Source organism: Ascaphus truei, chromosome 3 (genome assembly GCF_040206685.1).
Source record: "Ascaphus truei isolate aAscTru1 chromosome 3, aAscTru1.hap1, whole genome shotgun sequence".
Taxonomy (NCBI): domain Eukaryota; kingdom Metazoa; phylum Chordata; class Amphibia; order Anura; family Ascaphidae; genus Ascaphus; species Ascaphus truei.
Window position 1 is genome coordinate 321605018 of NC_134485.1, and position 19180 is coordinate 321624197.

Sequence of the window (19180 nt, forward strand, 5' to 3'; positions counted from 1 at the left end):
TCAGGGAAGAGATAGGATGGAAATGCGCAAAACATTTGTGCTCGCTTATAAAAATGGCAGCAATGTCGCATGAGATGGAGAGATGGAGAGATGGAGAGATGGAGAGATGGAGAGATGGAGAGATGGAGAGATGGAGAGATGGAGAGATGGAGAGATGGAGAGATGGAGAGATGGAGAGATGGAGAGATGGAGAGATGGAGAGATGGAGAGATGGAGAGATGGAGAGATGGAGAGTTAACGAAATCCATAAAGAACCCCTTTATATTGCACACATTTCTCCATACCTTCGGCACAGACGTTGGCAAAACAAACCCATCATAAACTTCTAGTTGCACAACATTTCCAAGACAAATACACTTTGGTGTAACCTGCACAGTGCCCCAAATGACATACGTGGCATGCCAGGGTCTCTTATGGGGTACCAGGTATGTCATTGGCACTTGCTGATTTTCAAGGCACAGATTGGGCTGGCCACTCTCTTGTGGCAGTCGGCCTATCGAAACGCAAGAGGAGCTCCCGCCACTTCCGTTTCCGACGTCCGTCGCCCACGTCATTGCTCAAGGAACAATTACATGACGCAGAAGTGCCGCAAATACGGTGGCCCTAATTATCCATTTTTGCTAATTTGATTGCCCTTTTGCAATTTTTGTTACATGCCTTATAATTCTGATATGATGTCTCCGTCCCTTCTGACTTAAAGAATCTAAACGCCTTCCTCTTCCTGTCCATTTCCTCCCCTACCTGTTTATTTAGCCACATTGGCTTTTACTTATTTCATATACACTTACATATTACCCAAGGGTATACACTGATAAGTGTGATTTTCTAACAATGTTTTAAAGACTGCCCATTTATCGTCTACATTTTTCCTTGCAAAAACTGTCACGGAACCCAGGTTATTTACACCTTTTTACCAGGATCACTCATTGAGCAAAACAAGAAAGAGAAATAAATGGCCATTTATTCGGCACAAATTCACATACACAGTGAAACACAAAATACAGATGAAAAGACGCATTTACTCTTGTGCAGGGAACTCTATGGGGGCGTTTTACCCTGACCGGGACTTAGCCCAGAATCTCCTGGAACTCAAATCGGCATGAAATCCCAGCCGTGACCGCTACGTTTGTTTCTGAGAGCTTGGTCCCAGAAGTCGGGACTTTATCTCTAGCAGGCAGGCTTGAAATCGAAGCCGGTTGCCGTGCTATTTTCAAACAAAGCAACTTTGAAAAACCCGGCCGCGCTCTTTCGGCTCTGACTCAAGGGGAACACACAATCTGATTGGCTCATAGCTTCTTATAGTATTCCCTGCTTCATTCATAAAATAGAAGCAGATCGGACAGCCAATCAGCACATGGGAACTTTCTCAAGCAGCCAATCAGAGCCAAGCCGGGTAGAAAAGCCTCCCCCCAGCTATCCTAATGTCACCCGCTGGGCAGGCGCCTCTGGGTCTGACAGAACAAGTGGCATCCCGGAGAACTGCCATTGATCTGCGACCCAGTACTCCGCCTTTTCCCACTAATCAAATGCTGTTCACACCTCTGGGCCTCCTCTGGCTGCTTCGAACTCCGATGTCCAGCAGACATACAGACGCCTAGTGGTTTGCATGGGCTGCCTGTTTGGACATGGGTTCAGAATGTTTAAACACATTAAAAATACATTTGAATAAACTCTGAGTCTCTGGGAACCCCTCCAGCTATGTGGGACTTTAGGCGAGGACCGTGGGGTTGAAAACTAGGAGTCTGGGAGACACTGTATGGCCCCAGTGCAACTCACCCCGGGTACCCGAACATAGTGCGAGTCAGCCAGGGAGAATTATAGGGCCACCGGTAACTTTGTCCCCAGACTTCTTGCAATAAAAATGACTTGCTTTGCACCCCAAAAGGCCACCTAAGACTCCCAAAGTTTGGAGTCTCTAGGGTACATGGAACAGAAGAGGAAAAAATGTTGTATGTTGTATTTCTGTCTGCCTTATTTCCCCACACACTTTCCCTGTGACTCAGTTTGGACTCCGAGTCCCCACAACCTTATGTATGGTTGGTTACCCCCAAAAATATACTGTTTGTGGGTCACCTTGGCACAAGCTGGGGTACCCCCCTTAACCCAGGGATTCTCTCAGCTAAAGGAATACATAGTGATCCCTTTGCCTCATTCTCCTATCCGAGTTGTGCTGAAGCAGGGCAGCCTAGGGGTGAGTCACGGTTACGTTTTCAAGGAGAGGTATTGTCAGGACAATGTGCCTACATGTATCCGAGAATCAAGCATGATTCCTGGACACATTTATTGGGAAACCGGTAACGCCGGACCCCAACTTCCTAGGCACATTCGGACAAGGGTTCCTCCGCAAAACCCCCTTGAAACTCATACACTAACAATCCCTGCTTGATGGCTGGCCCGGAAAAAAAAAATATATATATTGTTTTTATTACACAAAGTACAATGCAATAATACAATGTTACTGGATCCAAGAGCTAACTCTGGAACCCTTATACACGGAGCAGGAGTAACCAAACGGGCTTGACCTTTATTATATATCCTGGTTACCCCCTGACGTCACAAAAACATCATCCCAATGTATTACTTGTAGATTAGACCTCAGTTTATTACAATCTGCCTTTCTAAAGTTTAAAGTCTTTGTTGAACCCAAGTAATCTGTTTTTTGATAATGTATTTCAAATGAGACCATGTTATGATCACTGTTACCCAAATGTTCCAGGACTTGAATATTTGTTATTACTTCTACATTGTTTGATATTACCAAATCCACTAATTGTCTTTAAGCACCCCCAAAAACCTGTTTCCTTTTGTTGTAACGCTAATCTCATTGCCCCAGTCTATGTCTGGATAATGAAAATCCCCCATTATGCAAACATGACCCAGTTTTGATGCCTTCTCCATATGCAAAGGTATTTTAGCTTCCTTAATCTCACAGATATTTGGTGGTTTATAGCATATCCCTACAAACAATTTCTTTATACTTTTACCTCCACTGCCAATTTCTATCCCCAAGGTCTCTACATTTTCCTCATTCCCTTCATAAACATCTTCCCTTATAATAGGTTTTAGATCCGGTTTAACATATAAACATACTCCACCTCCTCTTCTATTTGCTCGATCCTTCCGAAAAAGGAAATAACCCTCTGAATTAACTGCCCAGTCGTGAGTTTCATCCCACCATGTTTCAGTAATGCCTATGATATGATACTGCTCTCTTGCAGCTATTAATTCAAGCTCCCCCATTTTATCTGTCAGGCTTCTTGCATTAGCAAGCATTTCTGTTTTTTTCAGCCTGTACTATTATCTTATCTGGTCCTTTCTTTATGCACCAATTTGGTTTAGTCTTTAGAAGCTTTCTAGTATTATCTGTATCTGCGATGGGTGTCTCGCTGCTGGTCAAACTCTCACTAGCCCCCATTCTACCTCCATAACCCCTTATATCCTTGCGACCCCTTGTCACAGAATTTTTATTGCCACATAACATCTTCAATGAGACTGGAGACACTTTTGATGGATCCCCTGGCACTGAAAGGGTGAACAAACAGCTATTTGCGAGTACAAAACAGCACACCCAATTTTTTTTTAGCCGACTGTGGCACCTTCAGCGGAAAAAAACAAACCCACCCGTTCTTCATAAAAGGCGATTGTGCAAAAACCTGAAAGACTCCAAAACAATTAATCAAAGCCACAATTGCCTCAGAAGTTCAAAAAAAGTAAATAAAACACCTTTTTGTTAACTTTGCTCTTGCCCAACGAGCACCCTTACTTTCTACTTTAAAATTAAAACAAAAAACTGTGCCTTCCTCAGTAGTTTGGAAATGGTGTTTTAAAGCTGCAGTTCAGTCAATATCCTGCATGTGGTTTTTTTTAATAAATCAGTTCTGTAGTAAAAAAAAAATACTTTTAGCGTTTTCTGTTTTAAAAAAAACAACTTTGAATGACCAATTTTCTTGTATTCTATTTTAACAGCCATTTGCTAAGGCACTGCCCCTTCATAAGCCCTGGCACACCCCTTTGTCAGCCCTGCCTTCCCTCTAGCACGTCAGTGCAGAAGTGCTCATAAATATTCATGAGTTTCCACTGACAAGCAGAATATAAACAGATCCCATCACTAATTATGTCACCAAATTTCGACCTATCAATACATGGAGAACGAATTGACCTGCAGCTATACAGTTCTTTAGGTAATTAGAGATTGCACACATGAAACTATTGAAGTAAAAAAAAAAATTAAAAAAAAAAAAAAGACTGAACTGCAGCTTTAATCGGTCTTTAATCTACAACCTCTTCCCCTTTTAAGGTTAGCGGTGTATAACAAATATTAATAATATTCTACATAGTGATACCCTATAGAGCTTACAATGTCATTTTGTGTTGCCCGAGCCGGCATAGTGAAGTAGTGACTTGCCCAAGATCACAATTTACTGGCGCTGGAACCGGGTTTACCTGCTCACGAGGCTGCTGATGGGGGTGGGGGAGCCACAACTTCAGTGGACTGGGGAACATTTGCCCCCGAATTCCAGAGTAGGCTGGCTGGTCTCCCCGCTCCTAACTCTGTCCGGATCTCGCTTCTACACGCAATGGGTCCGGACAGGCAACAACCTTCTCACCATTATAAGGTTAATCCAACCCCCTGGGGCCTCTTATCTCACCAGGTGCTCGATAACGGTGGGCCCAGGGCAAGCCATCAGTGGGCCTGCCTACTCCAAAAAGGCACCAACGTTACCACTTTCCTTCTTGAGTTGATAAGTTAAGTGGGGATAAAATGGAGTATTTGGGGAGTGTTTGCTATTCCTTGCTACACTAACCTACATTAATAAACAACAAGACTGGCCATCCTCACACTACAGCTTTGTGAACTGATGTTTGAAGTGTAATAGGGATGAAGTCCATATTCTAAGTATGATAGCACTAAAACGTATGGATGTCCACTACCTTTTTAAAAAAAATTATTATTATGAAACCTTAACTTTCACTCCATATTTGAAGCCAAGAAGTCTCTCAAAAATGTCAACCAACAAGAACCAATATCAGCGAGATTTGGAAGTTCTGGACTAGAATAAAAATCAGTGTCATGGAGAAGTTCTGATTTTGATTGGCGAGTCTGAACTGAAACCTGAGACTTATTCAGCTCAAAACGAGACCTGCCCCCAAATGAATGAAATGATGCAGAAAAATCAGCGATAGCCCTGCGCCGTCACTTCCTGTTTGCAAAGCATACATTATTGTATAAACGTTTCTAAAGTGTTCAAAGACCTTTTTTGCCTTATTATCTACGCGGTCACAATCTTTTGAGCTCAGACACATTTCCTCTACTGGTGTTTGATTATGCCCGGTATTTCTTTATATTATTGCACATTGCCCACCTTACCAACATGTACTGGAGATATCATAAAGTGAACAATTTGCTGCAAAACACAAGAGCCATTCATTTGCAGTCGAGTTAATTTTGCACCAGCAAATGCAATCTCGCTTCTTACATTTGGGGCAGATCTGACAGTAGCAGAAGCCAACACCGCCTCAAATGTGGCTGGTTTATTTGAAGCAAAGATGAACAAAAACCACACCAGTTTTAGGTGCAATGTTTGATACAACTCATTAAATTGCTCAGCTTTCTTCCCTAACCCTCCCCCTATAACCACAGCCAAAAACACACACGAAAACAAAAAAAGTGGCTCATGCCGCTTGACACATTGACGTAGTAGACCATAAAATAATGCAAGTGTTAAAATGACGCACTTTAGTTTGCAAGTGTTTTGAGCAATCCTCCTGTTTGCGACACATCTGTTACACTACTATTGTCAACACCTGTTTAAGTATGTAAAGCTATGCTTAGTAGTGTTAGCAAAATAAGCTCTATAAGCCTGAACCAAAAAGCAGAATGTCAAGTTTAACAAACTTGAAAAGGATAAAAATACAAAACTATTGGAATATTCCACAATAAAATAGGTCATAAGCAAGTGCCATTTTTGTATGTATGGATTTGCTTTTCAACCCGACCATGCTGTGAACCCCTTCACTGCCACACAGTTGTCTTAATATTCTGGACCGCACAAACAAGAAAGGTTTTGTCCAGCAATTGATTCTAGAACACAATCAGGGTGTCATTTGGTTCCGGGATCCTAAGATGGACAAGGATTTCAAAACACAGTATTCTACCTGGGTTCTGGATCTCCAGGGTGGCCAAGGATTCCAGAACATGGCTGTGATGCCATGTGGGTTCTGGAGCACTGGGATAGAGCATATCCACATGCTTTGTTGACACGGACACACATACCCCATCCCCAACATGTCCCCATCTCCCTCCTAACCACACCCCCGCACACACTGTGCCTGTCTCTCTGTCTCTCGCATTGTGTCTGTCGTCCCCTCCCTCCCTTTGACTTACTCACAGCGGGTCTCTTCCTTCCAGACCTGCCGGTCTCCTTCTCACACAGCCCTCCCCGCTCTGTGCACCGCTCTGGCAGATCCCCGGCTCTCCCTCCTGATCCGGTTGGTGACTGCTCCCGGTTTGGAGCGCCCCGCTCCCCCCCAGGTTCCCGCAGTTTGGAGCGGCCTCAGTCCCGTGACATCACAGGTTTAAAGCTCCAGCCCCGGCCCCTCCCCTCCAGCCAATCAGAGCCCAGCTCGTACTGCTGCTGCCCAGATGTTTCCCATTTGCAGCAATGAGCATCCTGGCGAGTTGGAGCCCATTAAAACTCTGCAGGGGAGGGGGGCGCAGGGGGCAACACCGAAAGGGAGGGGTGCAGGGGGCAACACCGAAAGGGAGGGGTGCAGGGGGCAACACCGAAAGGGAGGGGTGCAGGGGGCAACACCGAAAGGGAGGGGGGCAACACCGAAAGGGAGGGGGGCAACACCGAAAGGGAGGGGGGCAACACCGAAAGGGAGGGGTGCAGGGGGCAACACCGAAAGGGAAGGGTGCAGGGGGCAACACCGAAAGGGAAGGGTGCAGGGGGCAACACCGAAAGGGAAGGGTGCAGGGGGCAACACCGAAAGGGAGGGGTGCAGGGGGCAACACCGTAAGGGAGGGGGCTGTACAATAATAAGGTTATAACACACAGACAGCCACAGGGAGAATAAAAACAGTGCAGATAACAGTGAAGGGGGTTTAAAGGGAGTGAAATACTTGTCTGATGAGCTCACAGAACAGGTAACGTCCAACCAATACAAACACACAGTGAATCCAGAGGTAATAACATACCAAGATTATAATCGTTTATTTGTAAAGTGCCAGCATATTTTGCAGCGCGATCTTGTTGCAGATCAAATAACACACACATCTCAGGGCAAAACTCCACCAACACAGACATGATCATAAGGTTAAGCCGAGACCCTGCTATACCACATAGAGATCATCGCAGGACAAGTAACTTCCATGTAACACAAAGAGCTCAGGTCACAAGACTTCATAGAACATGCAGCGCCGTGTTGCCATGACAACATGATGTCACGTGGCGCCATAAGATCTCACGTTGTCATGGCAACTTGACGCTGCATGACGTCACATAGCGTCCCGTTGTCATGGCAATGTGGCGCCAGTTGACGCCGCGGAGCCATATTGACGGATTGCAGGGGGAGATGACAGGAGGATGTTGGAAGGATGCCGGGAGATGCCGCCGGTAAGCGCCAAATGTTGTCTCCGGTTAGCATTCAGTAGAAGGTGGCAACCCTCTATGCATGTCAGTACCCAGAATCCCTGGCTGCAGTGGAAGCGCTGTATGCTAAGAGATAATGGGGAAAGGCAGGGTTGCAGATCTGTCTGAGACATATAAATGTGCTCACAATAGTTTTTTTAATCTTTGCTCTGAGGGAGGCTACTGATATTCAAATAAACATGTTAAATATGTGTACTTTTTACCCCACAGTTACTAAAGCACATGACACAAAGGGCTAAGCCACAAAGAAATAACTAACACTCAGACATTTGATTAGAGAATAGATAACTCAATGTCCATAGAGCTCAGATCACTGGACAAATAACAGTAAGAGACACAGAGCGATTACATCACAGGGCAAAAGATATGATTATAGGGCAAATAACTTAAACTAACACAGACGTGATCACACAGAAAATAACTAGAACAGCAAGACATCTGGTATATGCAAACAACCCACAGATGATTGAGTCCAGGACAAATAGCCACAAATAACACAAAACAGCTACACATAGTTGCATGGAGAGGAGCAACTAGAAATCGCAGACAGATCAGATCCCAGGGAAACTAAAATGAACACATGCATGTCAGATCACTGGCTAAATAACCCAGATCTGATCACATAACTCCAAATAACCCCACAAACAGTTCCAAGGAATACACAGATCTTTACACGCAGAACCCACCAGTCGGACATTTATTGAAGTGGCTGGAGGGTCGGAATCACTATATTTTCCATCATCCTGGGGTGTCTACTGTATATTTATTTATTATTATTTATAAAATATTTTACCAGGAAGTAATACATTGAGAGTTACCTCTCATTTTCAAGTATGTCCTGGGCACACTTGGGTATAGTCCCAACGTGATCTCTTATTCACTGTACCATAAAATTGTAACTATAGCGCATGGTTCCCCAGCACATATGTTATAGTGGCATCATTCAGATGGCCGGTCACTCACCTGGCGGGAACAACAAGTATGATGATGCTCATGACATCCCAGTATATTGAGTGGAAGGCGCTACACACAGCTTCTGGTTCACAAGACTAGTTTTAGATGTCTTGGGCTCTGTATGTAATTCCTTAACACCCCCCCCCCCCCACCCCCACCCCCACCCCCACCCCCCTCCCAGAAAAACAGCAGCCCTGCAATGTTAACAAGCACACAGCATCTGGGTCTCATTTACCCATACACAGAGCAGCCAAACCCTGCATTCCCCTTCTGTTTACATTAGGACTGTTTGCTCCAAATCCCACTGGCGGAAACAGCAACCCTGTCCAAGGAGCTTTTTTTCCTGAGGCCGCTGCATACTGAGGGGCCCTTGTACTGAAATAAAGACTTACTGAGACTCCGCTGGAATATACTCCCATATCCGCCTTCAGAGCAGGATGTCTGTAAATACAAGCTCCAGCCTTCCATACGTGCAGCAACGCATTGATTTAAGCTACAACCCCAACACTGATAGGGATGTCAGATGAACTGAGCGATGGTCTGATGCCTTTAATAAAATTAAATAAATCAGACCAGTATACGCTTCACAAAACCCTGTCTGAAAGTTTATTCTGGAAATGCTGCAAACAATGTCATCTAAACCGTATGGTTGTTTTTGCTGCAGCTTTTTCTCCGTTGTCCTGTCATCGTTTCAAATTCTTTCTAAAAAAAAAAACAGAGGGGGTTATGTAAATCTGGTTAACTTTACAGTGGTGTAAACATACGGGAGGAATGCAGAATTGAATACAGAGGGTCAGTAAAATGAGTCTAAGTCCACAATGTGATTCAGGGGTTTCCCCCCCCCCCCCTCCGTTCTTGCTGTATCAAATCAAAATTGGTCACCAGTCAGCTAATTGAAATAAAAAAGCGAGGACTGGATCACCCATAATTCTGTTGACCAGGAGTTACACATAGTTACATAGTTACATAGCTAATGACGTTGAAAAAAGACATGCATCCATCGAGTTCAACCTATGCTAAATTTAGACGACAGATCCTTACCCTATATTTGTACTTACAGTATTTTGATCCAGGGGAAGGCAAACAGAAAACCCCAGTGACATATCATCCAATGATTTCTCATAAGGGGAAAAATACATTCCTTCCTGACTCCAATTAATGACAATCAGATTACTCCCTAGATCAACATCCTTCCCATGCATAACATGGGGGGAGTTCCCAGCACTCTAATAACGATACATTGGCAACGATGTTTGTAAAAAAAAAAAAACGTAGACTTTTTATAGTTGAAATTTTGTATAACAAAAACATACACGTGTATATATATATATATATATATATATATATATATATATATATATATTGTGACATAGTCCAAAGATGTTAGGCAGCTTTCTGCCCCATTTTAGAGCAGAAAGTGCAGGAATAGCTAAAAATGATCCGTTCCACAGCTTCCCATTAACTCAGGCAGCTGGATGGAAAATCCAGACCACAGATTACAATGGCTCTAGTTCTCCCTCACCTGCTCTTCTAATCACATGCACAGGTATTTAGAGCAGAGAGGTTTTGCATTTGACTCTCTCTCCTTGGAGCCTGGGGGCTGGGGGTGTCGCTACTCTCCTGCATCCAGTATCGAGGTTGACGGCCTCTCCACGTATGACAGTACCAGAGGATTTGCCTGGACACCACGAACAGATAAGACAAAACAAATGATTACTGCTGTTGCTAAAAGACTGTGCTGTATCTTGTGTCCCTAAATGAGAGAGCATTGTTTTAAGCTGGGGAACCAGTTTAGTTGGCCAGCTGCTGTTAGAGAGACTGATTCTGATGTGTAGTTAGATCCCTGAAAGGGATAGGATTTGCTTATATGATTTTGGTTTTATGTTTGGGTTCAGGGTGCTATTGCATCCACACTTCGCACATTCTCTGTGTATGCTAGAAGCACAACTGATATACACAGTGGGACAGACTTCACTCATAGCATCTGTACTTTAGTTCAGCTCGGCGGCCATTTTAAACCCCCGCATTTATTTGCAAACCCACAGACTTTTTAGTGTCGACCCGCATTCTCCACCATATGTGACAAACGCCCCTCTTTTGTAGTGCTGACGTCTGTCTGGGTTCTTCCCGACACAGTCTTCTAGGGTTAATTATACAACAAACAGGATCATGCAAAGTATTATCCTGCTTAACTCAGGCTTCTGCCTGCTTTATTTTCATCCAAGTAAGGTACTGCAGCTTTAACATGTGTAGGTTAGAGGTACTCAGATACTTTCATTCAGCAGTTCACACATTTCAGTGTTACAATATTTCCCACACTGTTATTTCAAGAAATAAAACCAAAATCATATAAGCAAATCCTATCCCTTTCAGGGATCTAACTACACATCAGAATCAGTCTCTCTAACAGCAGCTGGCCAACTAAACTGGTTCCCCAGCTTAAAACAATGCTCTCTCATTTAGGGACACAAGATACAGCACAGTCTTTTAGCAACAGCAGTAATCATTTGTTTTGTCTTATCTGTTCGTGGTGTCCAGGCAAATCCTCTGGTACTGTCATACGTGGAGAGGCCGTCAACCTCGATACTGGATGCAGGAGAGTAGCGACACCCCCAGCCCCCAGGCTCCAAGGAGAGAGAGTCAAATGCAAAACCTCTCTGCTCTAAATACCTGTGCATGTGATTAGAAGAGCAGGTGAGGGAGAACTAGAGCCATTGTAATCTGTGGTCTGGATTTTCCATCCAGCTGCCTGAGTTAATGGGAAGCTGTGGAACGGATCATTTTTAGCTATTCCTGCACTTTCTGCTCTAAAATGGGGCAGAAAGCTGCCTAACATCTTTGGACTATGTCACAATATATATATATATATATATATATATATATATATATATATCTATATATATATATATATATATATATATATAGATATATATATATATATATATATATATATATATAATATTAATAATATTATAAGATAATAATCCCAACAAGAGAGGCAAAAAATAGCAAAGCCTAGTTAAAGAACTCAAAGAATTAAGTAGCTTACAGCACTCAAAACATATACAAACGAGGTGTGAACAATATAATCAACACAGGAGACACTATTAAGGAGACAAGGAAAAGAGGGAAGGTGGGTGAAGGAAGACCTAATTTCCTCGCCTATGCTTCAGAACTGAGAGGATCCTTTCCTCTGCCAAGAAAAACTGAAGCCTTGTGACTGGATACACCATCTGCACCGTTTTGCAGCAGACTTCCCCGGGAAGCTTTCACGCCCTGCCACTGTTATCTCCAATCTTTGATGAACTTTTCAGGCCTGGTAGACGAACGAAATGAAACGTAACGCAAGCCAGGTTTCAAATCCTTTGTCTCAGTTTATTACTTATAGGGTAATGACTTTTATACAGAAAAAAGAAGATATTGGTTAGAGGCGTAACATAGGCGTAGCTTTGATTAGAGGCGTGATTTAGGGGCAGGACATATTAGTGGCGTGACTTTTGGGACGTGTCTTTTCCAATACAAATAATGTCTGAATACATAGCTTATTCATTGTCTGTTATCAAAAGAGACCTTGAGTCTTTAGCAACTATATTACACAAAATAGCTCAAATTACTGAAGTGCTAATGGCATACAGATAGGCTGTCAAATATAAAGCAGCTATGTCCTAAAAATATTCTAGAAAATAATATACCAGAGAACCAGTCTGCTCCTAACAATAAGGTATACACAATGCTATATCAGAACCTTATAGGAAATAAGGATATAAATAACTGTAGTACACGAAAAGGAACAAACCAATTGGTGCCACGGACTGCCAGACGTCTTTCACTATGTTTCATTTTTAGGTGCTGTTAAAAAATATATACACTTTGAACATCCTTCCCATGTTTACATATTTGTTATATCCCTGTATACCTTTCCTTTCTAAAAAGATGTTGTCACGGTAGACCAGGTCTTTTAACATATTTATATTTTTGGGATCATTCAACAGGCGAAACAAGGCAGTGAAATAAAATGGGGTTTATGTGGATAAAACCTCGGAAATACAACAAAACACAAAATACAGAAATTTACACACTTACTGAGGTCTGGGGTTTGAGATCCAGCCTTTCCAAGGGCTTACCCTAATCAGAACCTTGTTCCAGATGTCCTAGACCGAGATTTAGCAGAAAATCCTGACTGCGACTGCTACTTCGATTTGTAGACATTGTCCGCAAAAGACGGGACTTAGTTTCTGCGAGGCCGGTTTTTCTAGCTTCAAAACAAAGCCGGTTGCTCTGCTATTTTGAACAAAGCAACTTTGAAAAGCCCGCCCTAGCTTCATCGACTCAAGTCACAGGATGATCTGGTTTTCTGACTCGGCCGTCTCCTTACACACACTCCGCTAAGCTATCCTTAGCATGGAGTTAGGAGGAGCCACCAATCAGAGCATGGGAATTCCTCCCGTCAGCCAATAGGAATAGGGGCTCGTCCTTTGGCTGACATCAGAGGAGGAGGCGTGCCAAGCCGGCTGGAAAAGCCGGGTGAGGGGAAATATGATTTAGCCAATGGGAGAAGTGCCTACGAGCTATATCTCCCCCCGCTGGTCCGGCTCCACCAAGTCTGGCAGATACAAAAGGTGTCCCCACAAGGTGCCCTTTCTTCTCCGGACTTGGCAATTCGCCTTTCCTCGCCCACCAAACGGTCTTCTCACCTCTGGACATCCTCTACTCTTTGAACTACGGACTCTATACAGACATGCCGGCGTCTTTGTTGATGCCCTGGCTGACTGTATAGAGTCTTATAGCAAATGTCTAAAACCTTATGTAGCATAGCCTCCCAGCCGCTACTTATTTTCCTGGGCCCAACCTGTGTAAGCCCTGTTAGGTGCAGGCAGTGATTGGGCTAATTCCTTCAGAAAGGCTCTGTGTGCTTTTGCAGCCTTGGATGAGTAGATGTATCCAGGGGCGGGCCTTAGCAACAACCAGAAAGTGTCAGCTTGAAGGAAGGATACTAATTGGTGCATCTGTAGTATGTGATGACCAATCAGTATTCAACCTGCTCTGTTAAGGGGCAGGGTTACAAACATCTCCTGAGGGTGGTTTCTGACACTTTCCCAGAAGTCAAGTGAGTCCGTCTGTTTCCCTTCCCCTGAGGAGTGGGAGTGTAGAAATATATCTTGAGACTATCAGGGACAATAGTCTGGATGGGGCCTGCAAGGCCCTATCTCTAAAGGAGGGATGTATTGTCTGCTGACTTTTGAGGAAAGGAATAAAGAACCAGTTTCATCATAACTTCTTGTGATCACTGTCTGAGAATCAAGAACAAGCTGTCAGTATGGACTCTCCTTCCACCCAAAGGACCCATGCTGACTGGAGGCGCTGCACCCATCACTAAGGTACCTTGTAAACCTGTCCTGTTCTCCCCACAACACAGCAGAGCACTCAGCCCTTCTGTTGTCACACAGGTACTGCACCACCACGCAAAAGGAGTAGCCAGAGGAGAAGATGACCCCAATCTCACTTAGGGGGGGAGGGGGGTACAATGGCTACACTTATAAAGTACACTTTAATAAAGTATATACATTGGGGAACCTTATACTTATACGGGAAATGGATTTGGGATATCTGGGCTTGAAATCCAGGAGTCTGGGGGACACTGGGTTGCTCTGGTGTAATTCACCCAGCGTACCGGCGAATTACGCCTGCTTGCCGGGGAGAATTAAAGGACTACCGGTAACTTCAGCCCCCAAACTCCTGCAAACAAAATAATTGTATTTCTACTCAAATATCCCCCTTAAAACTGACACACAAGAAATCTCACAGTTCTAGGGCCAAGGGAACATGAAAACAGAAAAAAGCAGGGGTCACTGTATTTTCAACATGTATTATCCCTGGTCCCTGGCTTATAGTGCTTATGTAGCTACCAGAGACCCCACGGTTTCAGGGGTAACCAGAGGGCTTAACCTTTATTAGATAGCCTGGTTACCTCCTCCCGTCACAAACATCCAACCTTTTTTTGAAGATATCTATTGTATCTGCCATCACAGTCTCCATGGGTAATGAATTACACATTTTAACTGCCCTTACTGTAAAGAACCCTTTCCTTTCTTGCTGGTGAAATATCCTTTCCTCCAATCTTAATTGATGACCCAGAGTCCTTTGTATTGCCCTTGGGATGAATAGTTCTTTTGAAGACTAGTTAGTTGTCAGGTTTAGATAGATGAAGCTGCAACAGAGAATGACAATCAGAGTTCCCAATGTAACTAAATATAAAGGAAAGGGATCTGAAATTCAAAACAATAATACAAAAAAATCAACTTGTTTCCTTTTTTTTTTTATTGAGATGTCAGCCACCAAGGTGTAACCCATCAAAACACAACAAACATGGCAGTGGGATCACAAACAGAAAGTCGCAATGCCACAAACAGGAAGTCGCAACGTCCTGTCTCGAGGACTTCACAGCTTTCTATCGGCCTCTGGAGTCACCCTGAACTTGCGGCAATTTTGTGTACGGCATGGACATATTCTTAAGGTATATAGCTGTCATGCGCTCTGGCATCCCACTGTGTAAATCAAGCACTTGGTGGTGTGGGAAGCTCAAAGGGGAGCAAACGGAGCATGAGGGGACCACTATGTTAGTCGGGCTTAGGGCTAATACTGATAATCTTACCCCTGTCAGCTCTTCCATCTTGGGTCTTGTTGCTCCTTGATAACGCTTCCTGCGGCGTGCATACGGCAGAGTGAGCATGCAGAGAAGGGGAGAGAATGTCCGGTGCCACAGCAAACGGCAAATCTGACTTCAGTTCCGGTGATAGTACAAAAAAAGCTTTATTGAAAACGAAAAAACAATACAGACCGGCGCCTAAAGAGTCCAATAAGGAAGACAATACAGTCCAATGGTGAGGAAGTGTCAAGAAGTTGAAGTCCAATCTTGCACTTCCAAGCTCCACAGCAGGATGTTATGTAGTGCATGTGAAGCAAAGAGACAAATACTAGACAAACACAAGCAACGCGTTTCGTGCGCATGAAGATGAAGATCCCCTGAAGAAGTGCGCATGCGTACGAAATGCGTTGGGCAGTTTGTTAGTTATTCCTTGCACTAATGCAGAGCACCCACAGGAGCGTTATCGCAGTACAGCAGTAGAAGGGGGTTCTGGTATTTTGACCCGCCCCCGGTGACATATTTCCGGCCACGGAGTGGCAGAGAGGGTTTGGAGAGCTTCAGACCTACCCCTAGTGACGCACATCCGGTCGCGGAGCAGAGGACAGTGTTTGGAGCAACCCTGGAAGCCACACATTTATCTGACGCCGTAGCCGTGTACTACTCACCCCATATCTCTGCGTGTATTTTGCGGACGTCCTGTAAGTAGGATTCCGGTTTTTCCACCGGATCTGTCACCTGCCGTGTTCATTTTATTCTGTGTGTATTAAATTAACTCTTGTATTATTTGTCAGCCTTGCTTGTGTTTGTCTAGTATTTGTCCTGTCCTGTTTGTCCTATGTGTTTTCATTGTAGCAGTTTTGCACTATGATGGTTTTTTTTCTTCTTTCTCTCTCTTTGCTTCACATGCACTACATAACATCCTGCTGGGGAGCTTGGAAGTGCAAGATTGGACTTCAACTTCTTGACACTTCCTCACCATTGGACTGTATTGTCTTCCTTATTGGACTCTTTAGGCGCCGGTCTGTATTGTTTGTTTTTTCGTTTTCAATAAATGGCAGCCTTGCCTTATATCATTAAGGTTTAGTGTGTAGGGTCACACATTTTTTATTATTTTTCATATGTTTATACACTGATATCTAATTTATTCAGCCTTTTAGCGCTATATACACCAATCTTTTTTTCCTTTATTGAAAACGACACTTAAAAGCAGCAGGCTGCGGCACAGCCTCCTCCTCTTTCTATCGGCCGCTGGAGTCTGAACTTGCGGCAATTTTGTGTACGGCATGGACATATTCTTACCTGGTGCCGGTATGGTGGGAACCGCGGGTTCCTGGAGGTCAAGAAGTCCCCCCCAACCCCCCAGTTCGTGTAATGAAAAAAATCTAGAGAGGAGCGCAGATTGCTGCATTAAAGCATGCTCCCACAAGGCCAGTCCAAAGATTTCTAACGGAATATTAGTGTAATTGTCGGTCACCCTTACAGTAAATAATGCTGTAGAGGGAGAGGGGGGTTGGCCCGGTATTAAAGGGGTTGCACACCATATGGCCACCCCCTGACCTCACCAGGGAGGCAAGGGGTTAACTGGACTGCGGTCCAGGAATGTGGCTTACACCATGTCATGTCAGAAAAATGTATGTTCCCCTGTTCCCATGTTTCATTATAATCCTGTATTTTAATGTTTTAAAGTGCATTTCTGTAGCTCCAGTTCTGGAGGTCGCAGAGAATTGATATTTGGCCAATATGTGGAGTCACTGTAGGCATTAAAAACTGGCAAATTTCGACCCACTGAGCCCACCAGAATGGAACTTATTAATATGTGTAGATATTAAAGAGTATATGTATGGTATTTTGGATCTGCTCTGAAAAATGCAGACTCCATCTGCTATGCTAAATAGGTCAGGAAGGGCAGCCGGATGATTGAGCCTAAGTACTAATCAACAGACCAAGTACTAATCAACAGACTCTGCCACTCTAATTGTTACCCGAGGGCGGAGAATCATCAAACTGGAGTGGTTTGTAAGTGTTATGTCTACACCTACAAACAATGAAGATCCTATCAGATACTTCATTTGGTAGATTGGTCGTTGCACCTGATTTAATTACGGGGCTACAGAAATAAGACCCTCAGAGTACCAGTACACATAGGCTACCTAGCTGGGGGCATGGGTTAATCTGTGTCTCCACGTTAGGGATTGGATACAGATAATTGTTCACCAATAGTCTGTATTCAATGTTAAGAATAGGGTTACACAGGTATATAAACTGTGTCAACCCTACAGTTTTTAGTTGTTCTTCTGATTCCACCTGGGATGTCACCGGATTGCTGGAGAATTGCTAGCTGATACTTCTCCATTCCCCAACCCTAAGTAAGTGTTACCTTCTTGCCTGTTAATTGTACTATATTGCTGTGTTCACCTTTTTTAAGGAATAAATATATTTTATTATATTTAAGCCTCGTTCAGTTCAACCCAGATATTTGGTGTTAGTTATATCTTGTCATAAGCTACCGTGACAAATGCCTCCTGGGAAAAGTGTCCTTTTTTACCAGGTTGGCTGAATTCACGTAAATTAGTTAGGCTGTGTCCCCGCTAGCGCTGAGCGCTCCAATTGATTACAGGAAGAAAAAAAACAGCTAGTGCAATAGATTCCTGCCAATGCAGACAAAACAGTATTGTAAACTATAGTAATCAATGTGGAGATATCATTTTTTGGGGGAAATATTTAGCTACATGCTCTAACATCATTTGCTAACTGGGCCACACATCCATGTCTCATTGCTAACACACTCCTACCAGCAACTCAAGGGTTGAAAAGGATTTGCTTCTTAAAAGATTGGTCAGGGTTTGACTCCCATCCACTGACAGCAATCAGTATCTGTGTTCACTCTGACAGCAATAGATTGGTAGAACAGAGTGACCCCCAGTCATAAACTATGAAACTTAGCCATGTTATATTTTGACAGACAGTTTATGCCCTAATAGGCAATAGAGTATGTCAGTTTACTTAGCACAAGAGCACACACCCCTTTTAATTGTTTTTAGTTTGTATCCAAGTATCTCTTTTTGATGTTCAGGACATACAGTCATTTTATTTAAATATATTAAAAGTCATATATTTGTACTGGGGTGTATGAATTTGTATGAATTTATATATATATATATATATATATATATATATATATATATATATATATATATATATAATATATATTATATATATATATATACCCTCAATGTATGTATGTGTGTATATGTATATATGTATATATATATATATATATATATATATATATATATATATATATATATATATTCCCATGCTGTGCCTTAAAGCTGTATTAACAGCAAGCATTAGCTTATATGGGCTCCATGTAACAATGGTTTTTCAGACAAATGGTGACACATTGTGTGCTCATTTGCATGTCATTTCCCAGAATCCCTTGCTGCAATGGAAGCACTGTATGCTGGGGATAATGGTGAAAGGCAGGGTTGCAGACCTGCCTAAGGCTGAGTCCATGGTCAGCGCTTATCCGCTGACCTGTGCTGAGGCGTGCTGACGCTTGTCAGTGAGCCCCTGCAGCCGCAATGAGAGCGGCTTTAGCAGGGGCTCACGCACACTTCCGCAGACGTGCGGAGGCGTAACCGCCAATTTTTTTTTAGTCCAAGCGTTCACGTGAGCGGTTCGCCCAATGAAGCCCCTGGACCACGCGTGAACTAAGGCCAGCTTTCCCTTAGCCTCCGTACGCCTCCGCACGGCTGGAGTCACTATGGACTCAGCCTAAGGCCGCGCGTATAGTACATGCGACGGGCGATGGCGGCCAAAAACAAATACATTGCCGCCGCAGCGTGCGCTTATAAGCGCGATGGCGACAATGCGACGGAGCGACGTCACGTCGCGAATTTTGGTAGCTGGCAATATTTGATTTTTC

The 19180-nt window shown here is 43.6% G+C and overlaps 1 protein-coding gene across 4 annotated transcripts in view; it reads right to left on the reverse strand.

Annotated features, from left to right (window-relative positions):
- NCKAP5L (NCK associated protein 5 like) overlaps positions 1-8728 on the reverse strand; it is a 60169-nt gene extending 51441 nt beyond the window's left edge. For 2 of the 4 annotated variants that reach the window (XM_075591205.1, XM_075591202.1), the window contains exon 1: positions 6386-6573. The gene's annotated coding sequence lies outside the window, so the exon portion shown is untranslated. Of the gene's footprint in view, positions 1-6385; positions 6574-8615 lie in introns of those variants that run through there. The other 2 variants (XM_075591204.1, XM_075591203.1) reach the window with 2 other exon arrangements.
- Positions 8729-19180: the final 10452 nt, after the last annotated feature.